The sequence below is a fragment of the Triticum urartu genome, chromosome 7 (genome assembly GCF_003073215.2).
Source record: "Triticum urartu cultivar G1812 chromosome 7, Tu2.1, whole genome shotgun sequence".
Taxonomy (NCBI): domain Eukaryota; kingdom Viridiplantae; phylum Streptophyta; class Magnoliopsida; order Poales; family Poaceae; genus Triticum; species Triticum urartu.
Genome location: NC_053028.1, coordinates 629,887,219 through 629,900,538, shown reverse-complemented (window position 1 = coordinate 629,900,538; position 13,320 = coordinate 629,887,219). Strand labels below are relative to the sequence as shown.

The 13,320-nt window shown below is 42.4% G+C and overlaps 1 pseudogene; it reads left to right on the top strand.

The window, feature by feature from the left end:
* LOC125519239 overlaps positions 1–13,320 on the top strand; it is a 150,480-nt pseudogene that overhangs the window by 64,071 nt on the left and 73,089 nt on the right.

Sequence of the window (13,320 nt, the reverse complement as noted above, 5' to 3'; positions counted from 1 at the left end):
ACCATAAGGGAATGGGAGGAGAGGAGGGAGGAGGAGCTCACCGGAGAGGAGGGAGGAGGTCGCCGGACAGGAGTTCACCGAAGCATCGGAGAGGAGGAAGGAGAAACCATGAGGGAATGGGAGGAGAGGAGGGAGGAGGAGCTCACCGGAGAGGAGGGAGGAGGAGCTCACCAGAGAGGAGGGAGGAGAAACCGTGAGGGGAGGGGAGGGGAGGAGAGGAGGGAGGAGGAGGTCGCCGGAGAGGAGGAGGAGGAGGTCGCCGGAGAGGAGGAGGGTTGTATGGTGGAGGAGAGAAGGGAAGATGGAGTGGAGGAGAGGAGGAGATGGAGTGGAGGAGAGGTGGAGTGGAGGAGAAGAATGAAGAGGTAAGGAGGAGAGGACCACGCCCAGCCATATATACGGCATAGTAATGGCGCACCGTGGACAGGTGCGCCATTACTAACTTTTTTTTATTTTTTTGATTTATTTTGAATTTTGAAGGCGGGAAGATACTAATGGCGCACCATGGGCAGGTGCGCCATTAGTAATTTTTTTATTTATTTTTACTTATTTTGAATTTTGAAGGCGGGAAGATACTAATGGCGCACCATGGGCAGGTGCGCCATTAGTAAGTTTGAATTTTTTTTAAAATTTTTTTGCCTCTCTAGATCTCAAAAGCCCCGTATCTTTTTTTATGTTAGGTTTTTGAGGATTTGGAAAATGTTTAACGGGGTTCCCCCAGTTAAATTCGGATGTAACTTTTTGAGTAGATGATTTTTCATATAAAAAACTTTTTCATCCGAGTTCGTACGCAAAAGTTATGCCCATTTTTACAAATTCTCGAGAGATTTTGCAAAAAAGTCAAAAATTCATGTTTGTAAATTTTGCTGACAACTAGACCACATATCACAAGGGAATCTTATTTTCTTTTATTTTTTTGAAACTGAAAAGGCGGTCCACGGGGGGGGGGGGGGGCTTTGGGGGGAATTTTTGGGAAAGATAGGTATCGGTGGAAACGACACCTATGGAATCACTGGGATCCCTTCTATGGTTGGCGGGCGCGGGGATGTGCAAAGAGAGGGTCTGGCGGTCAGCACAAGGATCGTTTACCCAGGTTCGGGCCGCGGAGACACGTAATACCCTAGTCCTGCTTTGATGTATATTTGAGTGTTCTTGAGTTCTTGAACTAGCTATGGTGTGTCTCTAGTTCCAGAGATTCGAATCCCCTTCCAGTACGCCTTGGGCCTCCTTTTATAGACAAAAGGGGTTGCCACAGTGTCACACAGGAGGTGGAAAGGTATATAGTGGCTGAGTCTATCCCCTGGAACCGTTGGACAAACGCATTTAATGTGCTGCTCCGCTTTTTTTCGACGTGTCCCGCTCTTTGCTTTATCGGGACTGTCATTGAAGCTCTCCGTAGCCGTCTGCCTCTTTGTCCTGTCGTACCTAGTCTCCCGACGTTCTCCTCTTCTTGTTTTCTTTTCCCGTCTTTTTTTTCTTCTTTTTTGTTTGCTGTTCTTTTTTTCTATTTCTTGTTCCGTCTTTTTTTTTTTTCCCGACGCGGACGCAGTGAGTTGCGTGTGTGTAGCTGTCCACGTGGTTCGTTGGGCGGCGGGGTTTCTGGTCTTTCTTCTTTTTGAGTGTCTTTTTTTTGTTCGTTGGTGAATGGCCGTGAGCCGGCACTTTGACAGTATCTGGCAGGCCCACGCAGGGGCCTGGGCGGAGGCGGGCGGAGGCCGCAGGCGCCACGCAGACGCCGGCCCAAAGCGGGGTGAGCGAGGCAGCGGCAGGGGAGCGCGGGGGAGGCGGGGCAGACGGGGGCCGGGCGGCGGCCCGAAGGGCCGCTGCAGGGGCGTGCGGGGAGGCTCCGGCAAGGCGGCGGGCCAGGACACCTGGGCGGGCGTCCCGGCAGGAGATGGCCGGGGGCGCGGGGATGGCCGGGCGCTAAAGGATGGCACCAAGGATCGTCGGCGGCGCGCGGGCAGCGGATCGCGAGCGGAGGGCAATCGAGCGCCAAAAAGAGCGGCCGGCCACAGAAGAGGCTGCCTAGCCGAGCCGGGGGGCAAGGGAGTGGGAGGGGGGGGGAAACTCCTTGGGCGCAAGGGGGGCGCGCGCCGCGGGCGGAGGCAAAGGGCCCGGCAAGGAGCGGGCGCGGGGCGGCGGAAGCCGCCCCGGCAAGGGTGCGGGCGGGGGGAGGCCACCGCGCGGCTGGACCGCGCTGGTGCCGCCGCGGGGCGGGCGGGGCGCGGCGGTCGGGTGGTGTGGCGTCCCTCCTGCGGCCTGCGGAGGGCGGCCGCGGGCCGCGCGCGGACTCCGGGCACAAGGAATAGTTCGGGAACCCTAAAGAGCCCTGGGGAGACACCGACAATAGGTGAAGTAGCAAACTTAGGATCACATTTCATTCTAGCATTCAGAGATTTTTCTTTATACTTGTGTAATTTCTCTAGATCATCTCTATCATTGCAAGCAAGAATATCTCTAGTTGCTTCTTCAGCTCATAACATAACCTTCTGGTACCTTAGGAAATTCATATCTAGGAAGGCTAGTTCTAGCAGGTGTTTCAGGAGTTCCGGTTTCAAGCTCATCATCAGACTCAACAACATCATGTTGTATAACTCTAGCAATTTGTTTATCAAGATATTCACCAAGTGGCACATCATCATTATCAAGCAAGGTACTAGCATCATCATAAGCATCATCCATAGTAGAAGTAGCATCATCAATAACTTGCGACATATCAGAATTAATAGCATGTGGTGGTGTTGCAAGTTTACTCATAACATAAGGTGAATCTAAAGTAGAACTGGATGGCAGTTCCTTACCTCCCCTCGTCTTTGAGGGATAAATCTTAGTCTTTGGATCCTTTAGATTCTTCATAGTGACAATATGATAATAATCCCAAGTGACTCAACAAATATAGCTATGCTCCTCGGCAACGGCGCCAGAAAAAGGTCTTGATAACCCACAAGTATAGGGGATCGCAATAGTTCTCGAGGGTGGAGTATTCAACCCAAATTTATAGATTCCACACTAGGGGAGCCAAAGAATATTGAAGGTATTAGAAGCTAAGTTGTCAATTCAACCACACTTGGAGATTAATTATCTGCAGCAAAGTGATCACTAGCAAAGTAGTTTGATAGTTTTGATAATAGTGACAGCAGCAACAGTAACAGTAACAGTGGTAGCAGTAATTTGTAGCAAGCATAACAGTGATGATAGCAGTAGTAACGCAGCAAGATCAATAAGGATATATTTGTAGGCATTGGACCGGTGACTTGTTGGATGATATTCATCATGAGACAGTTATAACCTAGGGTGATACGACACTAGCTCCAGTTCATCGATATAATGTAGGCATGTATTCCGTAAATAGTCATACGTGCTTTATTAAAAGAACTTGCATGACATCTTTTGTCCTACCCTCCCGTGGCAGCGGGGTCCATATTGGAAACTAAGGGATATTAAGGCCTCCTTTTAATAGAGAACCAGAACAAAGCATAAACACATAGTGAATACATGAACTCCTCAAACTACGCTCATCATCGGGAGTGGGTCCGGTTGTTGTCACTCTGGGGTTGCCAGATCATAACGGTAGTAGGTGACTATAACTTGCAAGATCGGATCTAAAACAAGGATATAATGATGAATTCATAAACGGTTCAGATCTGAAATCATGGCACCCAGGCCCAAAGTGACAAGAATTAAGGATGGAAAAGTCATAGAAGCATCAATCTAAGAACATAGTGGATACTAGGGATCAAGCCCTAACAAAACTAACTTGATTACATGATGAATTGATAACCCACAAGTATACGGGATCACAACAGTTTTCGAGGGTACAGTATTCAACCCAAATTTATTCATTCGACACAAGGGGAGCCAAAGAATATTCTCAAGTATTAGCAGCTGAGTTGTCAATTCAACCACACATGGAAACTTAATATCTGAAGTAAAGTATTTAGTAGCAAAGTAATATGATAGTAGTGGTAACGGTAGCAAAAGTAATATTTGGGGGGTTTGTACTAATTGTGATAGTAGCAACGGAAAAGTAAATAAGCGAAGAACAATATATGAAAAGCTCGTAGGCAATGGATCGGTGATGGAGAATTAGGTCGGATGCGATTATCATGCAACAGTTATAACATAGGGTGACACAGAACTAGCTCCAATTCATCAATGTCATGTAGGCATGTATTCTGAATATAGTCATAGGTGCTTATGGAAAAGAACTTGCATGACATATTTTATCCTACCCTCCTGTGGCAGCGCGATCCTATTGGAAACTAAGGGATATTAAGGCCTCCTTTTAATAGAGTAGCGGACCAAAGCATTAATACATAGTGAATACATGAACTCCTCAAACTACGGTCATCATCGGGAGTGGTCCCGATTATTGTCACCTCGGGCTTGCCGGATCATAACACGTAGTAGGTGAAAATAGACTTGCAAGATAGGATCAAGAACTCACATATTTTCATGAAAACATAATAGGTTCAGATCAACAATCATGGCACTCGGGCCCTAGTGACAAGCATTAAGCCTAGCAAAGTCATAGCAACATCAATCTCAGAACATAGTGGATACTAGGGGTCAAACCGTAACAAAACTAACTCGATTACATGATAAATCTCATCCAACCCATCACCGTCCAGCAAACCTACGATGGAATTACTCACGCACGGCGGTGAGCATCATAGAATTGGTGATGGAGGAAGGTTGATGATGATGATGGCGATGGATTCCCCTCTCTGGAGCCCCGATCGGACTCCAGATCAGCCGTCCCGAGAGAGATTAGGGCTTGGCGGCGGCTCCGTATCGTAAAACGCGATTAATCCTTCTCTTTGATTTTTTTTCTCCCTGAACACGAATATATGGAGTTGGAGTTGAGGTCGGCGGAGCGTCAGGGGGCCCACGAGGCAGGGGCGCGCCCAGGGGGCTAGGCGCGCCGCCACCCTCGTGGACAGGGTGTGGGGCCCCTGACGTGGATTCTTCTTACATTATTTTTTATATATTCCAAAAATAATCTCTGTTGATTTTCAGGTCATTCCGAGAACTTTTATTTCTGCACAAAAATAACACCATGGCAATTCTGCTGAAAACAACATTAGTCCAGGTTAGTTCCATTCAAATCATGCAAGTTAGAGTCCAAAACAAGGGCAAAAGTGTTTGGAAAAGTAGATACGACGAAGACGTATCAACTCCCCCAAGCTTAAACCTTTTCTTGTCCTCAAGCAATTCAGTTGATAAACTGAAAGTGATAAAGAAAAACTTTTACAAACTCTGTTTGCGCTTGTTGTTGTAAATATGTAGAGCCAGCATTCAAGTTTTCAGCAAACATTATGAACTAACCACATTCGCAATAACATTGAGGTCTCATGTTTACTCATATAGATGGCATAATCAACTAGCGAGCAATAATAATAAATCTCGGATGACAACACTTTCTCAAAACAATCATAATATGAAATAACAATATGGTATCTCTCTAGCCCTTTCTGAGACCGCAAAACATAAATGCAGAGCACCTTTAAATATCAAGGACTAACTAGACATTGTAATTCATGATAAAAGAGATCCGGTCAAGTCATACTCAATGTAAACTAACAATAATGGATGCAAATGACAGCGGTGCTCTCCAACTGGTGTTTTATAATAAGAGGATGATGACTCAACATAAAAGTAAATAGATAGGCCCTTCGCAGAGGGAAGCAGGGATTTGTAGAGGTGCTAGAGCTCGGTTTTTAAATAGATATGAATAATATTTTGAGCAGTACACTTTCATTGTCAACATAGCAACCGAGAGATCTCGATATCTTCCATGCTACACACATTATAGGCGGTTCCCAAATAGAATGGTAAAGTTTATACTCCCCCTCCACCAACAAGCATCAATCCATGGATTTCTCAAAACAACGAGTGCCTCCAACTAACAAGAGTCCCGGGGGAGTTTTGTTTGCCGTTATTTTGATTTGATTTGCATAAAGCATGGGACTGGGCATCCCGGTAACTAGCCATTTTCTCGTGAGTGAGGAGCGGAGTCCACTCCTCTTAAGAATAACCCGCCTAGCATGGAGGATACAGACATCCCTAGTTGATACATGAGCTATTCGAGCATACAAAACAGAATGTTTATTTGAAGGTTTAGAGTTTGGCACATACAAATTTACTTGGAACGGCAGGTAGATACCGTATATAGGTAGGTATGGTGGACTCATATGGAACAACTTTGGGGTTTATGGAGTTGGATGCACAAGCAGTATTCCCGCTTAGTACAAGTGAAGGCTAGAAAAAGACTGGGAAGCGACCAGCTAGAGAGCGACAACACTCATGAACATGCATTAAAATTAATCAACATCGAATGCAAGGATGAGTAGGATTTAATTCATCATGAACATAAATATCATAGAGGCTATGTTGATTTTGTTTCAACTACATGCGTGAACATGTGCCAAGCCAAGCCACTCGAATCGTTCAAAGGAGGATACCACCCTATCATACCACATCACAACCATTTTAATAGCATGTTGGCACGCAAGGTAAACTATTATAAACTCCTAGCTAATTAAGCATGGCATAAGCAACTATAATCTCTAATTGTCATTGCAAACATGTTTCTTTCATAATAAGCTGAATCAGGAACGATGAACTAATCATATTTACAAAAACAAGAGAGGTCAAGTTCATACCAGCTTTTCTCATCTCAATAAGTTCATCATATAATCATCATTATTGCCTTTCACTTGCACGACCGAATAGTGTGGAAAATAATAATAGTGTACGTGCATTGGACTAAGCTACAATCTGCAAGCATTCAATTCAAGAGAGAAGACAAGGTAATATGGGCTCTTTGTTAGATCAACAATAATGCATATGAGAGCCACTCAACATTTTCATTATGGTCTTCTCCTCTCGACCCCCAAAGAAAAGAAACAAAACTATTTACACAGGAAAGCTCCCAACAAGAAAAAGAAGAACGAGAAATCTTTTTGGGTTTTCTTTTTAATTACTACTACATGCCAACGAAAAGTAAACTAACTGAAAGCTCCAACTAATTTTTTTTGGTTTTCTTAAGGTTTATTAAGGCACACAAGAAGAAAGCCAAAAAGGAAAGAAACTATCATGGATGATACAATGAAAAAGTATGAGCACCAACAACTAGCATGAGTGTGTGAGCATGAATGTAATGTCGGTAAGGGTCCCTAAGTTGTTCTCCCCCAAGCTTAGGCTTTTGGCCTAAGTTGTTCTATGCCCATGGATCGAAGTAGCTCTCTCCGGTCTAAGGGGGAGTGTCTTCTGGGTGCCACTGGTTGGCAATCTCCTCCGGATTCCACTGATAAACTGACTATCGATAAGAGTCCTGGGATGGTTCCAGCTCAGGCTCTAGAGCTGGTGTCACACTCCAGTATGCATAAACGTCCTCCGTTAAAACAAGGTACTTGCCTGAAAATATGTTAAACAAAGAGGGAGCAGGCAAGGTAATAGTCTCAAAGTTATTGTTACCAAAAATCAGTCTATAGTTAAGCAACTTCTTCTTATTCTTAACAATAAAATCATGTGCTACCTTACTCTTATAATCTAGAAAAATATTAGGCAACCACTTTTCCTCTTTCTCATAATGCCTGATGGGTATGTTAAAGTGTGCAGCTAGGCGTGAGGCAAAGATGCCTCCAAGAACGGGGCCCTTAGTACGGTTCAGGTTTAACCGCTTGGCAACAATAGCGCCTAAACTGAAGGTAGTATCTTGAAACAAGGCATGGCTCAAAATAACAATATCAGGAGCACTAAGGTTCCCACAGTTCCCCGACCAATTAAGCATCTACTAGCAAATATTGAAAAGTAACATAGAATAGGAAAATGTATGCTAGTGATTCTTGCATCGAAAACTTTCCTCGTTTCCCCTACAGCAATCATATCAATAAACCCCTCCACATCATCATGATGTGGTTCCTCTATGCTGCCCTCAAAAGGTATCAAACAAACCCGACAAAAATCACGAAGTGACATCTCCTTATGCTCATCATATAAATAAAATTCCACCGAAGGTGGTGAGCTCCTAGCATGGAAATGAAAGTTTTGCACAAAGATATTGGTGAGCAAGAGATACTATTCACGTTGGTCGTGGAAGAAGGCGGTGAGGCCTGGATTCTCAGCCAAATAATAAAAATCTTCATGAATCCCGGCTTCTCTCAAGAAATCATCACAAGGCCATTCACGCGGCCGAACCTCCGCAGTACGAGGGAGATTATACTTGGGCTTCTTGTTCTCTTCACTTTGTTTATCCTTCGAGCTTCGGCTCAAAGAGCCCCTCAAAAATCTCTTCATCTTTTTCTAAAAATTTCTGAAATTTTTAGCAACTCAAAATAAAAGTGAATCAGACTCAACAAAATTGATAGCAACTACTCCCACAAGTGCCTAGAGACTATATCATGCATTAGAACTACTTGGGACCATATAAATTTGACATGCAAGATCAAAAATAGGGTCACCTAGGTAGCAAAAATATGCAATGAATAAAGCAGTAGAACAAAAGCTAATTAGACCATTGGAGGAGTCACATACCAAAGAACAGTCCCCCAAAGCAGTTTTGTGAATGGGGCTTTGAGCAAGGGGATAGTAAATGGCACCAAGATGAGGAAGAACTCGGGTTTGAGCTGGTTGGTGATTTTTTGGGGAGGAAGTAGGACTGTGTGGTGGCTGGAATAAGTGGAGGGGCGCACCATGGGCCCACGAGGCAGGGGGGCGCATCCTGGACCATCGTGGCCAGGTGCTTGCTCCCCCTCGTGTGTTCTCAGTGCCAGATATTCTCTAATATTCTAGAAAAAAATCATATTTAATTTTCAGGGCATTTGGAGAACTTTTATTTTTGAGGTATCTTTTATTACAAGGATAATTCAGAAAACAGACAAAAAACACTGTTTTTGCTTTATTTAATATAAATAATAGAAAGTAAAAAGAGGGTACAGCGAGTTGTGTTTTCTAACTTCATCCATCTCATGCTCATCAAAAGGAATCCACTAACAAGGTTGATCAGGTCTTGTTAACAAACTCATTTCAAATAACATGAAACCAGAGAATTTTCGAATAACACTAGGTTACCTCAACGGGGATATGCACATCCCCAACAATAAGAATATCATATTTCTTCTTGACAGTAGGAAGAGGAAATTCAAAACCTGCAATAGTGATTGTTGAAAATTTTCCAATAGAGTTGATACTGTGGACTTGAGGTTGTTTCCTCGAAAAGTGTATCGTATGCTCATTACCATTAACATGAAAAGTGACATTGCCTTTGGTGCAATCAATAATAGCCCCTGTAGTATTCAAAAAGGGTCTTCCAAGAATAATAGACATACTATCGTCCTCAGGAATATCAAGAATAACAAAGTCCATTAAGATAGTAACGTTTGCAACCACAACAGGCACATCCTCACAAATACCGACAGGTATAGCAGTTGATTTGTCAGCCATTTGCAAGGATATTTCAGTAGGTGTCAACTTATTCAAATCAAGTCTACAGTATAAATAGAGAGGCATAACACTAACACCGGCTCCAAGATAACATAAAGCAGTTTTAACATAGTTTCGTTTAATGGAGCATGGTATAGTTGGTACTCCTAGATCTCCAAGTTTCTTTGGTATTCCACCCTTAAAAGTATAATTAGCAAGCATGGTGGAAATTTCAGCTTCTAGTATCTTTCTTTTATTAGTAACTATATCTGTCATATATTTAGCATAAGGATTCATTTTAAGCATATCGGTCAAATGCATACGCAAAAAGATAGGTCTAATAATTTCAGGAAAGCGCTCAAAATCCTCATCATCCTTTTTCTTGGATGGTTTAGGAGGAAAAGGCATGGGTTTCTGAACCCATGGTTCTCTTTCTTTACCGTGCTTCCTAGCAAAAATGTATCTCTTATCATAACGTTGATTCTTTGATTGTGGGTTATCAAGATCAACAACAGGTTCAATTTCTACATCATTAATATTGCTAGGTTGAGCATCAACATGAACATCATCATTAACATTATCACTAGGTTCATGTTCATTACTAGATTGTGTTTCAGCATCAGAAATAGAAATATCCTTGGGATTCTCGGGTGTGTCAACAACAGGTTCACTAGAAGCATGCAAAGTCCTATCATTTTTCTTTTTCTTCCTCTTAGAAGGACTAGGTGCCTCAACATTAGTTCTCTGAGAATCTTGCTCAATTCTCTTAGGAGGGCCCTCATGATACAATGGTTCCTGAGTCATTTTACCACCTCTAGTCATAACTCTAACAACATTATCATTCTTCTTATTATTTAATTCATTGAGCAAATCATTCTGAGCTTTAAGCACTTGTTCTACTTGAGTGGTAACCATAGAAGCATGTTTACTAATAATTTTAAGTTCACCTTTAACATTAGCCATATAATCACCCAAGTGTTCAAGCATACCAGCATTGTGTTTCAATTGTCTACCAATATAAGCATTGAAGTTTTCTTGTTTAACCATAAAGTCATCAAACTCATCAAAGCATGGGCTAGCAAACTTAGTAAATGGGATTTCACATTTATCAAATCTATAGAGAGAATTTAACTTTACTACCTATGTTGGGTTATCAAAACCGTGTGTTTGTTCAACAGGCGGCAAATTAAGACCATGTATTTCTTCAATAGGTGGTAAAGTCTTAACATCTTCAATTTTAATACATTTTTCTTTCATAGATTTCTTTGCCTCTTGCATATCTTCAGGATTAAGAAATAGAATACCCCTTTTCTTCGGAGTTGGCTTAGGAGTTGGTTCAGGAAGTGTCCAATTATTTTCATTGGTCAACACATTATTCAATAGAATTTCAGCTTGATTAACTGTTCTTTCCCTGAAAACACAACCAGCACAACTATCTACGTGGTCTTTGGAAGCATCGGTTAGTCCATTATAAAAGATATCAAGTATTTCATTTTTCTTGAGAGGATGATCAGGCAAAGCATTAAGTAATTGGAGAAGCCTCCCCAAGCTTGTGGGAGACTCTCTTCTTCAATTTGCACAAAATTATATATTTCCCTTAAAGCAGCTTATTTCTTATGAGTGGGGAAATATTTAGCAGAGAAGTAGTAAATCATATCCTGGGGACTACGCACACAACCAGGATCAAGAGAATTAAACCATATCTTAGCATCACCCTTTAATGAGAACGGAAATAATTTAAGGATATAATAGTAGCGAGTTTTCTCATCTTTAGTGAACAGGGTAGCTATATCATTTAATTTAGTAAGATGTGGCACAACAGTTTCAGATTCATAGCCATAGAAAGGATCAGATTCAACCAAAGTAATTATATCAGGACCAACAGAGAATAATCCTTATCAGTAATAAAGATAGGTGAAGTAGCATAAGCAGGATCATATTTCATTGTAGCATTTAGAGATTTTTCTTTCAGCTTAGCTAATAGTTTCTTAAGATCACTTCTATCATTGCAAGCTAAGAAGTCTCTAGCAGTTTCTTCATCCATAACATAACCCTCAGGCACAACAGGCAATTCATATCTAGGGGGAGAATCTTCATCATCACTTTCATCAATATTATTAGTTTCAATAATTTCATTCTTTCTAGCCCTAGCAAGTTGTTCATCAAGAAATTCACCAAGTGGCACAGTAGTATCAAGCATAGAAGTAGTTTCATCATAAGTATCATGCATAGCAGAAGTGGCATCATCAATAACATGCGACATATCCGAATTAATAGCAGAAACAGGTTTAGGTGTCGCAAGCTTACTCAAAACAGAAGGTGAATCAAGTGCAAAGCTAGATGGCAGTTCCTTACCTCCCCTTGTAGTTGAGGGAAAAATCTTGGTTCTTTGATCTTTCAAGTTCTTCATAGTCACCAGCAGATATAAATCCCAAGTGACTCAAAGAATAGAGCTATGCTCCCCGGTAACGGCGCTAGAAAATGGACTTGATAACCCACAAATATAGGGGATCGCAACAGTTTTCGAGGGTAGATTATTCAACCCAAATTTTTTATTCGACACAAGGGGAGCCAAAGAATATTCGCAAGTATTTGCAGCTGAGTTGTCAATTCAACCACACCTGGAAACTTAATATCTGAAGCAAAGTATTTAGTAGCAAAGTAATATGATAGTAGTGGCAGCGGTAGCAAAAGTAATATTTTTGGGATTTGTAGTGATTGTGACAGTAGCAACGGAAAAGTAAATAAGCGAAGAACAATATATGAAAAGCTCATAGGCAATGGATCGGTGATGGAGAATTATGTTAGGTGTGATTATCATGCAACAGTTATAACATAGGGTGACACAGAACTAGCTCCAATTCATCAATGTAATGTAGGCATGTTTTGCGAATATAGTCATATGTGCTTATGGAAAAGAACTTGCATGCCATCTTTTGTCCTACCCTCCCGTGGCAGCGGGGTCCTATTGGAAACTAAGGGATATTAAGGCCTCCTTTTAATAGAGTACCGGACCAAAGCATTAACACATAGTGAATATATGAACTCCTCAAACTACAGTCATCACCGGGAGTGGTCCCGATTATTGTCACTTCGGGGTTGCCGGATCATAACACATAGTAGGTGACTATAGACTTGCAAGAGAGGATCAAGAACTCACATATATTCATGAAAACATAATAGGTTCAGATCTGAAAGCATGGCACTCGGGCCCTAGTGACAAGCATTAAGCATAACAAAGTCATAGCAACATCAATCTCAAAACATAGTGGATACTAGGGATCAAACTCTAACAAAACTAACTCGATTACATGATAAATCTCATCCAACCCATCACCGTCCAGCAAGCCTACGATGGAATTACTCACACACGGTGGTGAGCATCATGGAATTGGTGATGGAGGAAGGATGATGATGACGATGGCGACGGATTCCCCTCTCTGGAGCCCCGATCGGACTCCAGATCAGCCCTCCCGAGAGAGATTAGGGCTTGGCGGCGGCTCCATATTGTAAAACGTGATGAATCCTTCTCTCTGATTTTTTTCTCCCCGGACACGAATATATGGAGTTGGAGTTGAGGTCGGTGGAGCGTCAGGGGGCCCACGAGGCAGGGGGGCGCGCCCAGGGGGGTAGGCGTGCCCCCACCCTCGTGGACAGGGTGTGGGCCCCCTAACATGGATTCTTCTTCCAGAATTTTTTATATATTCTAAAAATAATCTCCGTCGATTTTCAGGTCATTCCAAGAACTTTTAATTCTGCACAAAAATAACAGCATGGCAATTCTGCTGAAAACAGCATTATTCCGGGTTGGTTCCATTCAAATCATGCAAGTTAGAGTCCAAAACAAGGGCAAACGTGTTTGGAAAAGTAGATACGACGGAGATATATCATGAA